We start from the raw sequence: 12105 nt of genomic DNA, 5'->3' as shown, positions 1-12105 counted from the left end.
TAGCATGTAAATAATAGTAGTAAACCCAAAAGTACTGTGTATGACATACTGCTGCACATTCCTTTGCCACTTCATTAAAAAAACAAGAAGAGGCAGAGTGGATGGAAAACTGTATTTTGCAGAAGAGTTGTAACTTGGAACAGGTATTTGAAGATGACATCCTATTCTGTCTGTTCAAAGTAGAGACATTATCATCAGTAATCTTAAATAACTGTAGGCCAGCCAGTTCCTTTAGACAAGCTGAGCATCACAAATATTTTCCAGATTTCAAATTGTTTTTTCTATCAATTTCTTATACCCTTCCAGTTTGCTAATTCTTTAAGTGGTGGGGGCAGCAGAACAGTTTTCCACAAATAGCCTCAGTAAAACTGCATTTGTTTGTCAGAGTAACTCCAACTGCAGCTTTCTATTTACCTTCTTATAAAGCAAAAGGTAAAATGTGCTACACAGTAAAAAGCAACAAAAAAATATGTCAATGATTCATAGGGCTCCTCAGGTGACTCCTTTTTCTCTTGGACACAAGCTATTCAGATCTTTAGATACTAAAAAAGACAAGCTTATTTTCAATGTTCAATACTTTCAATGTTACCAGTGAAGAAAATACGTTTAAAGATATTTAACTCTTGCTTAAGCAATTCATTAGCACACTAACATCTAAACCATTCTGCTTAATTTTGAATATTAATAGAAATACTTATACAGTATTTCTGTATCCTAACTCATTATTTTGGCCTGCATCAGATCTTGGATTTTTCACGTATCTTTCCAGTCACATTATATTAATGAATCCAAATGAAAAAACTTCTGCATTGCTGCATATGTCATTATATCTGTGAGGATGGAATATAAAAGACTGAAAAGTTGTGGATAGATGAAAAACATTAATAGCATTTTGATTGCCACTTTAAAAACGCTTTAGAGTAGAAAGAAAAAAAGTTTATTAACAATAAATAAGTTTTTAGTAGGAAATGAAGTAAATATTTCTATTCATAAAGTGGATCCATGGAATTATTTGTCTGATTTTCCAAAATGAAAACACACAGAATAATACAGATGAAGTTGGATCTAGTTTACACATATGAAATACATACCTTTATTCTGACTTAAACCCTAAATATGTGTTAAGAAATTAATACTGAAAATGAATCTGGGTAGAGATTAGGTGCATTTACAAAATTATTAATTTAAATCAAGCCTTACCTCAGCTATTCACATTTCATTTTTCCCCCACGTGTTGAATAATTTTTTCTCCATCAGTGTTAATTGTACTTGTACAATTTCTACCTGTAATCGAAAGAGAAATTCAGTAGTTGTTGGAGTCAAAGGCAAAAGGCAAACCTGCCCTAAAGAGGAACATTTTCATAAGAGGATACAACAATGAAATGAAATGCTTATCTCTGCTTTCTAAATTACACATTTTGTTACTTGTCCACCTGCTGAGTTACTGACCACCCACTGTGTTGATTTGTAAAGTAAACCTATTAAGCCCTTCAAAAAAATCTTGAAATACCCGACGAGACTTTGTGCCCATAGTCTCCATAAGAGGGCACCCTTATCTAACAGTGGAACTTCATTTTTTTTTTAACAAAGGTCTTTCTAAAAGCTTTGGGAGGAAAGAAAGCCCTCTGGAGAGTACAGTGAGAGAAAAAGTTACTAAATCATGTTCGTTGTCATTTTAGTGCTGACAAGGCAAATCTAATTTAAAGCATGCATTAACTCGGTATTGATGGTTTCTTTTGCAACTTTGTTACAGTTTCCTCCTACTATAAAAGTTAAAACAAGGTCATCAGAATTAGCTCTTTTAACGCTACCTAGCAAAATAGGTCATGCATACTATTTCATGCTTATTTCTACAGCTTTTCTGTCAACCTACTGGAACTTAAACACAAATAAATACATGGTCGCTCACCATCTCCATAATATTTTTACTAGCAATAATGGTTAAAAGAAGATTGAGGAACACTGCCATACAGAAATGCATTTTGATTAAAACACAGTGCTGCTGAATTTTTAATAATTATGTTTATTATTTAAATATTAACCCAACATTAAATTGTGCTATATATAAAAACCCAGAAGTTATTATTTAAAGAATTTGTTTCGTAAAACTCCTTTGCTGGATCCACTTCAATTTCTCATTTTACTAGTTCTGAAGAAATCACACATTTTTAAAACACAAAATATGCATGAAATATGGTAATGTGTTGAATGAAGAACTTAATGCAGCAGTAAGATGGTCATATCTAAGACAGGGGTTTAACAAGATGGAGAGGGTTCAAGAGTACATCTTTCACAAGTTACTGACTAGATGTTTATGTGGAGTACTGTAAGAGCATACTGTAAGAGGAATGACACCATAATTCAAAGAGGGGCCACTAAATTTTACCTTGTGCAGCTGTCAGAATAAAATACCAATGACCATCATATTTATGCAGAAGAAAAACAGACCTTCTAAACAGGCATTTCAGACTGTTCCACAACCAAAGTTTCTACATGTGCTTGCAAACTCTGTCTTTTGCATTGTTTGGCTTTCTTTGGTAATTAGCTTTGACTACATGGAACCAGGGACTATTTTTCCCTGTCCCCAAATTATATATATTAAAGATAAGACATCATTTGCTGTTATCATCTCCCAAGTACAGTAACACAAATGGGCTTGTTGTCCACCAGGACCCCCAGGTCCTCCTCTCCAGAGCTGCTTTCCGGCAGGTTGGCCCCCAGCCTGTAGTGGTGCGTGGGGTTATTCCTCCTCAGATTCAGGACCCTGCACTGCCTTTGTTGAACTTTAAAAGGTTCCACTCTTTTTTCTGATTTTGAAAATCTGTACTTACATAGATTTACATAGGTACTGTGTCCAATCCATTTCTGTTTCTTGTCTTAAAAATAAAGTCTGATCTGTAGCCATTGTCTTGTCTGTACACTCAGATTCTGATCTTAGTTACAGATGTAGTTGCACAGAAGAGTACAATATTACTCCTGATTTATGTATTGTAGCTAACTTTTAAGAAGAGACTTCTGCCGTTCCTACAAAATACCAAGGGGAACCCCTCTGAATCACTCCCTGATCCACTTCTTTTGAATAGCAGTAGTTCAAAGAAAAATATCACTGATTTCAGAAGAACAAAATGAAAAAAATTGACAGTCATTTCCATGCTTGAAGTCACAGACATAATCAACAGGAGAGGAAACTTTAAATATGCTATGCGGATAGAATGGAATATGTAATGAAATTTTTTTTCACATGAGAATGAAGTTGGATGACTTGACCATAAATTGTAAATTAATTTTTAATCATAATTTTCAGTGTCACAGATTATTTAATATTGTTTTCAGAAGTTGTAGGTTGTCTCTGCTTAATTTTGGGAATAAAATTACCAATTTCCAATGGAAAATCATTTTTATTCAAGCGAAAACCTTACTTAAGGATTACTAATTCCAAAGCTGTCAAGAAATCTGTCAAATGAAAGGAAATTCATGTCCCTGATGTGTTGAGCTGAGCAACGGTTTCTTTAGATGCACATTTTACTTTTTCTCACTTTCTTTTTTTTTTTCTTTTTTTTTAAACAGAGTACTGTTAACTCCTTTTTTCTGTCTCAATCTTTATTTGGCCTTATTTCTTTTTCACATTCTGCTCTCATTATACCAAGATGCACATCAGTCATTTTAAATGGCCCAAATCTGCTAGAAATGAAAATTAGAACCATTTAACTCACAACTGTATTTGGTAGAGTGCACTATAAATATGAAAAGAAATTATTTTTTACACAGTTTAGGGTTTTTTCACTTTTACTCGAGAACATGCAAAACACTTAAGTCACCCATGATGCCAACAGAGAGCAATTGATAATCTACTTCATTTACTTTTATTTCCACAGAGCTTTTAGTAGTCTTGGAAAGCATTGGACTGATTTTTCTGGAGATGGAAAGCTCCGATTTACGGCAAAGCAAACTTTCTTTATCTCCAGGATAAAGGGGGACCTCGGGGAGGCATATAGTTCAGTCTCAATACTCACTCATTCTAACCAGAGATCAAAGATATAAATGGTGCTGGTACTTTGTGTGCCCTCTGGAAGCTGACCTCCACTGCAGAAGTAGTTACACTACATTTCTCAATGCAGCAGCAAGTTGCAGCGATTATCCCATCTATCTTTAATGTTACCTTGAGTGCTTCCACATGTGCATTACAGCTGACAGGAGTAAAATAGCAGGGCCATAAAAAAAATGTCAATAATCATAAAAAGACAAATTTGACCTACTTACCCAGAGATGAGTATCATCCTATTTTCAAGCAGCAAAAGTGGATTACACAGTTCATCTATATAAGCATGACAGATAAAAATAACAGGAATTTGACAGGTGAGCTGAAAGGACTGCAATAAAATTTGAATTTGGAGGAAGGTGAGAGTATGAAGACAGGAAAGAGATAGCCTCTCTCTTGGCTTATAGCTGTCCTCTCTCCAGCACTGAACATTCAAAATTCTCACTTAGTTCCACTCGATTCAGGCAACAGGACAGGAAGCCATATGGCAGGGGATTGGCTAGATAGCGCCTGTGAGGCTCTCCTAATAGCGTGTACCATATTACATATTGACAAGAGTGATTATTCTTATCACACCACTAGGTAACCCACATTGATGGCACAACCATTCCGGTTCTAAGAAGGTTAAAGTACAACTGAGATATTTTTACTTGTTTGTTGCACTAATTATTCCAGCCCACTCAATATTATCAAGCCAGAGTATTCACTTTCATACAGCAGATCTAAGCTTTCATCTGTACAGCATTCCTCCTTGTTTTTAGAAATTCTCAGCAAGTGGAAATCTTGACAAGTACACCCATTTACTATTAATCTGGTCTCACTTTCAGGGAGAAGCATGCAAGTAGATGGAGAGCAGACTCACAGGCCATGAGACAAAGGGTTCTCACATTAAAGGAAACAGGAGCAACCAAGCCTATTTCATAAATGGATTATGCTTTTAAAGTCTTGAGCTAGGAGAGCTGTGAGCTGTATTGAGTTTTCTGCTAGTAGCTGCAAGATGAAAGTCTTGGGGAAACTTAATGAGACACTGTTTCTTAGCAGTCACTCTCCAGTAAGAATTTTCTTTTCAGCAAGGGCTTTCCAGTCTAGCTTTTGTTTCAGTGGATGAACCCAAATAGAAGAAAATAGAGCATTTGTGCTATAAGGACAGCTAGATCTTCAAAGGGGACTGCTGTGTTGCTGGAAAGCCTACCTTTTACCTGAGCATCCAGATTAATATCAAAGGATTATTATTGTGAAAATACAGTTAACTGAAACCACATCTTTTTTTTTCTATTTTTTTTTTCTTTTCTTGTGCAGAAAGATGCATTCAAGCATTCTGAACAAAAGAGTACTTTGATCTGTTTTGTGGATTTCTGTCACACACAAATCAGAGACTTCCCCTACTGGTACAAGATGATAAATTCCTCTGATCAGTGAAATTGCATTATTTTCACAGAAAGAACTATACACATTCATAAGAACATAAAACTAAACAATATCATTTACTGATCATGCTTTCAATACAGTATGAGTATTTGATTGCATCATGAAAGAAAGAACAAGTTGCAGTACTTTGGCAGAAGGCAAACTCTGTGGAGCAAGTTTGAGAGGACAAACCGGAAGACTGGAAGAAAAATGAAAGAGTAATACACAAAACACTTTTTTATGTAGGAAACAGGAGAGATGAGGGGGAAGAAAGCCATGTAGTTGGGAATCTTTTTGAGAACATACTTGAAGAGGACTTCAAAATAGAACTGATCAGACTTTTCAAATTTCATTTTGGTGGGAAAATTTTCACTCTGAATCAAAGGGAAACCCCAGAAATTGGGAAGTTTCCCATGGGTAGGAACTTCAGTCTGTTTGGTTTCATTTAATTTAATTTCATTTAATTTCATTTCATTTCATCCCATCTTTGGAACTCCTACTGATTTAATTCCTAACACCTATGAAAATCTACTAGCAGTTTCTGATCCTGGGAAAAAACCCAAACCACTATTGAGCTTAGTATGGCTGTGATCCCTTATCTGCAGAACACTGCATCTCCAGCTACAATCACATCTATTGTGAAGAAAGCAGTCTAGAAATGAAGAACAAAAGGCTAAGGATGCAAGAGTCTTCACTTTGAGATCAAGGCAGCAAGAATCCTCCAAGCACTAGAAATTCTGGTTCAGACTTCTATGCTGAAAAAGTTCTTGAGTAACTTTAAGTAGTGGTACATGCAGAATCTACTGAGCAGAAAGAATGCTAATTTACCCTAAGATTTACCAAATTAGACCTGGACAAACAAAAAGCCCCCAATCTCCACAGAAAATAGTACAAAAATTCAATCTCAGTGGCTCTAGTTAATATAATGTAACCATCACTTTTGTTACAATGGCCTCAGAAGATAGGATTAACCAGTTTCTTACAAGCCATATTATTCAGCATCACATTTTGATTATGTGATTTAACCTCCCAGCAGTTCAGACTGCATAACATCCACTGGCTGTTTAACAAAAATGGACTATCTGATGATGGATACTTTTAAACTGAGTTAAATTGACTGTGTGGCTGTTAAAACACTGAAGGCACTCAAGCGATTGCTTAAGCTCTTTCTGCCAGAGATACTGCATTGTGAATCAAACTCTAACTAGGAAAGAAGTATCTTTTACATGATTTTCATGAAACATACACACTGAGATAGAGCTACTGGGTGAGCACTGCTAAAAATATGGTTTGTTAAAAAATTACTTAAAATTTTACAGTTTAAATCTCTTTTAGGTAACATTTTCCCCAGGGTTTACAGGTCTGTGCTGTGAATTTTTCATAATGCTTATATTAGAAACTTAAGGAACATGATCTACTTGGAAAGAAAGAAAAGTAAATTGAACAACAACAACAAACCCATTTATTTTATCGTGCTTATGATATGACCACCTGCTAAAACAGTAGTGGGCAGGGTGCTTTGACAGTTTCATTGTGTTATTTGCAGAAAGCAGAAGTATTTTGAAATAAAACCAGTCTTCACTAAAAAGCATTAATGTTGATTGATAATTCTCATGGGAAAAAAAAATCAAAGTTAAAAACTCTGTTAATTTGCTAATTAAAGGGCATAAAGAACATAATTAAGAAAAGTGTCATAAAAACTCCTCAGCATTTCTAATGCTTTGAACTTCACACTGGAAATTCTAGATGTCATTTCTGATCTTTCCTGATCTGTTCTTTTGAAAACAGTCTGTGTATTAAGTTTAGCAATACTATTTAACAGCACGTATTCTTGAAAAAAAACTCAGAATAAATGTTGGTTTTATTACCTTCATATTCCTCACAAGAACATAAAGGTAAGAATTCATTCCCCTAAGCTTTGATGTAAATGATGACCCTCCATTAATCTCTTAGTTTTACAAGTGTTTTTGCATATGGGTAAAATGCACAATGCTGTTTATCTGGGAAAATTATAGTTTAAATAATAATGAAACAGCATTTTATAAAAATATATTCTCTTGATTTGTTTTACTGTAATGAAATGGCTGACTACATGGAAAATATATGCACAGTTTGCCAAATTGCTTTCCTATTTCAGAAAATGTAACTGTTATTCTTCATGATTATTGCAATAACAAATATCTTTGCTTTTAATCTGAAGGGGTTATCTAGGGTTTAGCTAAAAGAAATCAACTTCTGGAGCAGATTTGTAAATGTTCAGTATTTGAATAACATCTTTTTTTTGGATTAAATAGTTTGGAGTATAAATACAAATCTCAAACATAGCACCTACATAAAAACTAGTCTTCTTGCCTGTGAAGTTGTGGTAGTTTGAAAAAGGTTTTCCCTCTGGAGTTGGAAAGTAGTATCATGTCATATACTCATTTCTTAGTTTTTGAAGACATGAATTCACTAAAACACGGTACAATAAGTATTATAGATAATATTGACAATTTCAAGTTGGAAATTGATAAAGTTAAAAATTTGTCAAATTATCAATTTGTCTAATTTGAAATTATCAAATAGTTTCTTAATGTTGGCATGGTCAAATGGATATGATGTGAGCTATACAAATTATTTTGTGTTCACCGTCTACTTGGTCATGCATCATAACTTAAAATGGACAAAATGGCACTGGGGAAGAATGAAATGTTAAGATCTGAAAAAAAATGGAATAAATTAATAAAACTTACAGTATCAGTCTCATCATATTACAAGAAGAGAATAAATGAATATTGTGCCATGTCCTGGTTTTGCATGGGATAGAGTAATAGCTGATTCACTGCTGTGTTTTGGGTTTACTATGGGAATCATGTTGACAACACACTGATGTTTTGGATGTTGCTAAGTGGTTCTTACCCTAAGTCAAGTGAGTAGCTGCAGAAGGAACTGCAGGGAACATGGCCAGGAGAGCTGACCTGAAGTGGCAAAGGGATATTCCATAGCATAGGATGTCACACTCAGTACACAAACTGGGGGGAGTTGGCTGGGAGGGGCCGATCACTGCTTGGGGGTGGGCTGGGCACTGGTCAGTGGGTGGTGAGCAGCTGTTTCTTGTTTCTCTCGGGTTTTATTCCTCTCCCTCTCTCATTTTCATGACAATTATTATAAGTAGTAGTATTGTTATTATTATCATTAATGTTATTATAATACTTTTACTCTATTAAACTGTTCTTATCCTAACCTATGAGTTTTGCTTCTTTTCTCAATTCTCTTCCCCACTGTGAGGGCAGGCAGGGTGGGAAGTGAGCGAGTGTCTGCAAGGTGCTTAGTTTCCAGATGGGTTTAAGCCACAACATGCCATTTCTTTCTCCCCTTATATTTTTTATCACAATAATGATGTTTAATAGTCTTAAACATACAGAATTTGTAGGATGCTAGTCAGTCCGAATTCTGTCTCAAGGCTTTTATAAAAAATGAATTAAGAAAAAGTCCATCATAGGCTTTGGCTTGAATTAACATTTTGAGTTCTCATACAGTATTTTGGAATATGGTGGTACATAGTCACAGTAATAGTTGCAAAAATGGCAGATATCACAAACAACACCAATTTGGTTCTTCTTTCATTCTCTAAAGATGATAAGAATGGTACTGTCTTGGGGAGTAGAGAAAAAATAACCTGTTTATATATGTCAAACCTTTCAGCCTTGCAGTCTGCTTTCCCATGAAAAGCCAAAGCAGACCAAGAAACTGCTTTGAAATGAGCTAAAATAGTACATCAGAAGCCTTTAAAGCTTTTCAGAAACATAGAAAATAGCTGCAATTTGATACATAAAACTAATGGTGCACTTGACTCCCAGCTGCAGAGCAGACAGATGGCAGCATACGGCCATACATTTGTGTAATGAAGTAGAATTTCAACACTGACCTTCTGAACCAGGATCCCAGGGACCCACAGAAATTCTACACAAGTTTGACAGGGTGTCTCACCATGGCTTCATGGCCTATTTACAAGTTAAAAAAATTTAAAAAGAAACAAAAAAAGCGCTGTTCACTGTCTTTATTGGTACTTTTGAATAACAAAAATATAGGTAAAGGGTTTGCAAGAATGAATGCTAAACCAATATAAACCAAAAATGTTGTTTATAATACCCCAGATAAGTAAGTACAAAGATACGTTTGTTGTTACTTTTTTTTAAAGTAGAATATCTCTCTGCATATGGTCTTACAAAAACAGTTGCAAACATAGACTAGCATATGGTTTTAGTTTGAATGCATACATTTGAAGAGTTATTTTAAAGAGCTACATTAAAGGCTTATTTTAAAACTTTTGAGTGTTAATACTTATACACCTGCACTTTTCCAGTCACTTCAGCATATCACACATCTAAAACAGAAATTATATTCATGATGTGGACTTTCCAAACAAGAAGGACTTCTTAAGCTCGTCTAGGAACATCACACAAGACTGTAAATGTCTAGTAGAATTTTGGCAAGAACTTGGCACAGAAACCATTGATAACTGCTATATGATCAGAAACAATACTTAACGAACAAGAGACCTACCTTTCATTCTGACAGCAGAACCCACATGGTTTAAAAATTACTTGAAATACACATGAGCTTCACAGGGTAAAACAGATGAATAGTAAAAAATTAAAATACCAGAATTTATGTCACTGTTCCCATCTACCAAAGAAACATATCAGTTGAAGAGGTAGATCACCACTGAACTGGAAGATGACAAAGAAGTTCATGCTGGTATAACTAAACAGGAAGGATCTCTGCAGCAAGGATTTCTCAGCAGAAACTATAATGTAAAGAAAGGGTAAGGAAGGAACTATACTTCTAAACAATTACAATATGAAGTGGAAATAGCTATCCTGTGTTGTCAAAAGACTATCATCTGACTGGAGAAGTATGGAGAGCGTTGGTGGGTTCTCTTCTCTCTGTTATTGCCTAAGTCCAGTCACAAAAAATCCATGCAGGAGGCGAGAAGAGATAAAATTCAGTTGTTTGTGCAAGTGTTGGTTTTTTTGCACAAAAGGTTTCCTTCATGTGCCCAGATTACTTTGGTTCAAAATGAATGAGTTTCACAGACCCAATAATGTACTTTCTATCTATAGGAAAGCATCCTGTAAACTGCAGACCAGCATAATGTTTGCTTCAGTGAACATATAAGCAGAAGTTGGTCTTCTAAGAACATTACTTACTTAATTAATTAATTATCAAGGAGTTTTCATATTGTAGTCCCCTATTTTGTCACCATCTAACCCAACGCTGTCTCTTCTCTGATTTAGTGTGGGAATAGCTGGAAAAACGAATTCCATCTCCAAGAGAGTCCTTGTCTTCAGTAAGAGGCGTAGGATGGGGAATCTGCTCAACTTTGCACGCCTTGAAAGACCAGAAAGTAGATCAGATACTTTCTCTTCATAATAGTCAACAACAAACATTTAAAAGCATCACTTCCATTCTTCTGCAGCTGTTAGCAAGATTAGTGGGGCCTCCAGGAACATAATGCAGGGTATTAAGCTCCATGTTTGAGTGTATTGATGCAAGAACATTGTATTGCTTAAAGACCGTGTCACCCAGAGGACACAAGGGAAGAAAATGTAGACACATATTATTTTAAATGCACAGCATTATTTTAAAATAATACTAATATTTAAAAAGACTTAAAAAATAAACCTTCAACCTTTAAAACTATTTTGAAAAAAAGACACAGGCTCCCTCAAAGAGTAATCCTTGCCCTACTGGGGAAGAGATGGGGTAGAAGCAAAAGAAGTTCTTAAACCTGCATTTCCCAAGAGTTGGATACACAGCTTCATGCCAGCAAAAAGAAAAGATCCCTGGTGTCACCATTATATGAAAATGTGAAAAGTTTTAAAAGACACCAAGAACAAAGTTTCCAAAAGGAAGGGAGTCCATGAGTCATATGTAAAGGATAGGCTATGGAAATATGTTGTTAGCACCATTTTTTTTCAGGCTTATTTCTTAAGGATATCAAGAAATATTGATCACTATAGTTTTTGCTTCCCTGCCCTCCTCACAGTGATTTTTTTTAATGCAATGACTAATCTTGGCCAGATTTGGTAAAAGTAAACCCGTCAGCTACTAATAGTCTAAAAGTTTCAGGCAACTAACAGGTATGCAGAGGGTCTAGATGTTATTAGTGTGCTCAGTGAGAGAAATACTGGAGACTGGCTACAGAAGTCATTAGTCATTAAAGCATCCAGATGGGACAGAACTGTTACAAATATTTAATTAAAGTTCATATCTCATTCAAAGGCAAAAAAAATATAGAAAGCCTTACTAAGCTAAATTCCATTATTCCCAATATTCAATAAACCCCACTGGAAATGTCCTTGTGGCATTATACAGCTTTTTAGATATTAAGCATGGTTTACATGACAGAAACATATGATAATTTTTTAGATAATTCAGATTTTCACATATGGTGTGCGAGATGAAACATCCTGAGATTCCTCTTCTGAGAAGAATCTTTACAAAAAGAAAGACAACTAGAAATATTATTTTCAGTTACATCTTCTATCAGTTCTGGTTTCAGCCCAGGAAACTGGATGTCTCTTTAGGCACTTAAGTCATCTCTGTAAATATATTCTGGTTTACTGAAGAAGAGAAGAGAAGAGAAGAGAAGAGAAGAGAAGAGAAGAGAAGAG

The 12105-nt window shown here is 35.2% G+C and overlaps 1 long non-coding RNA gene across 1 annotated transcript in view; it reads right to left on the bottom strand.

Moving 5' to 3' along the window:
• Positions 1-325: 325 nt before the first annotated feature.
• Positions 326-12105, bottom strand: part of LOC113944166 — a 15027-nt gene continuing 3247 nt past the window's right edge. Inside the window, exons 2-3 of the long non-coding RNA XR_003526601.1 lie at positions 9354-9429; positions 326-1284 (exon numbers count right to left, since the gene is read on the bottom strand). This is a non-coding gene — a long non-coding RNA (uncharacterized LOC113944166). The remainder of the gene's footprint in view (positions 1285-9353; positions 9430-12105) is intronic.

This window comes from Corapipo altera, unplaced genomic scaffold, assembly GCF_003945725.1.
Source record: "Corapipo altera isolate COAL_440 unplaced genomic scaffold, ASM394572v1 45, whole genome shotgun sequence".
In the NCBI taxonomy this organism is placed as follows: Eukaryota; Metazoa; Chordata; class Aves; order Passeriformes; family Pipridae; genus Corapipo; species Corapipo altera.
The sequence above is the reverse complement of the archived record's forward strand: the minus strand, read 5'-3'. Positions and strand labels throughout refer to the sequence as shown.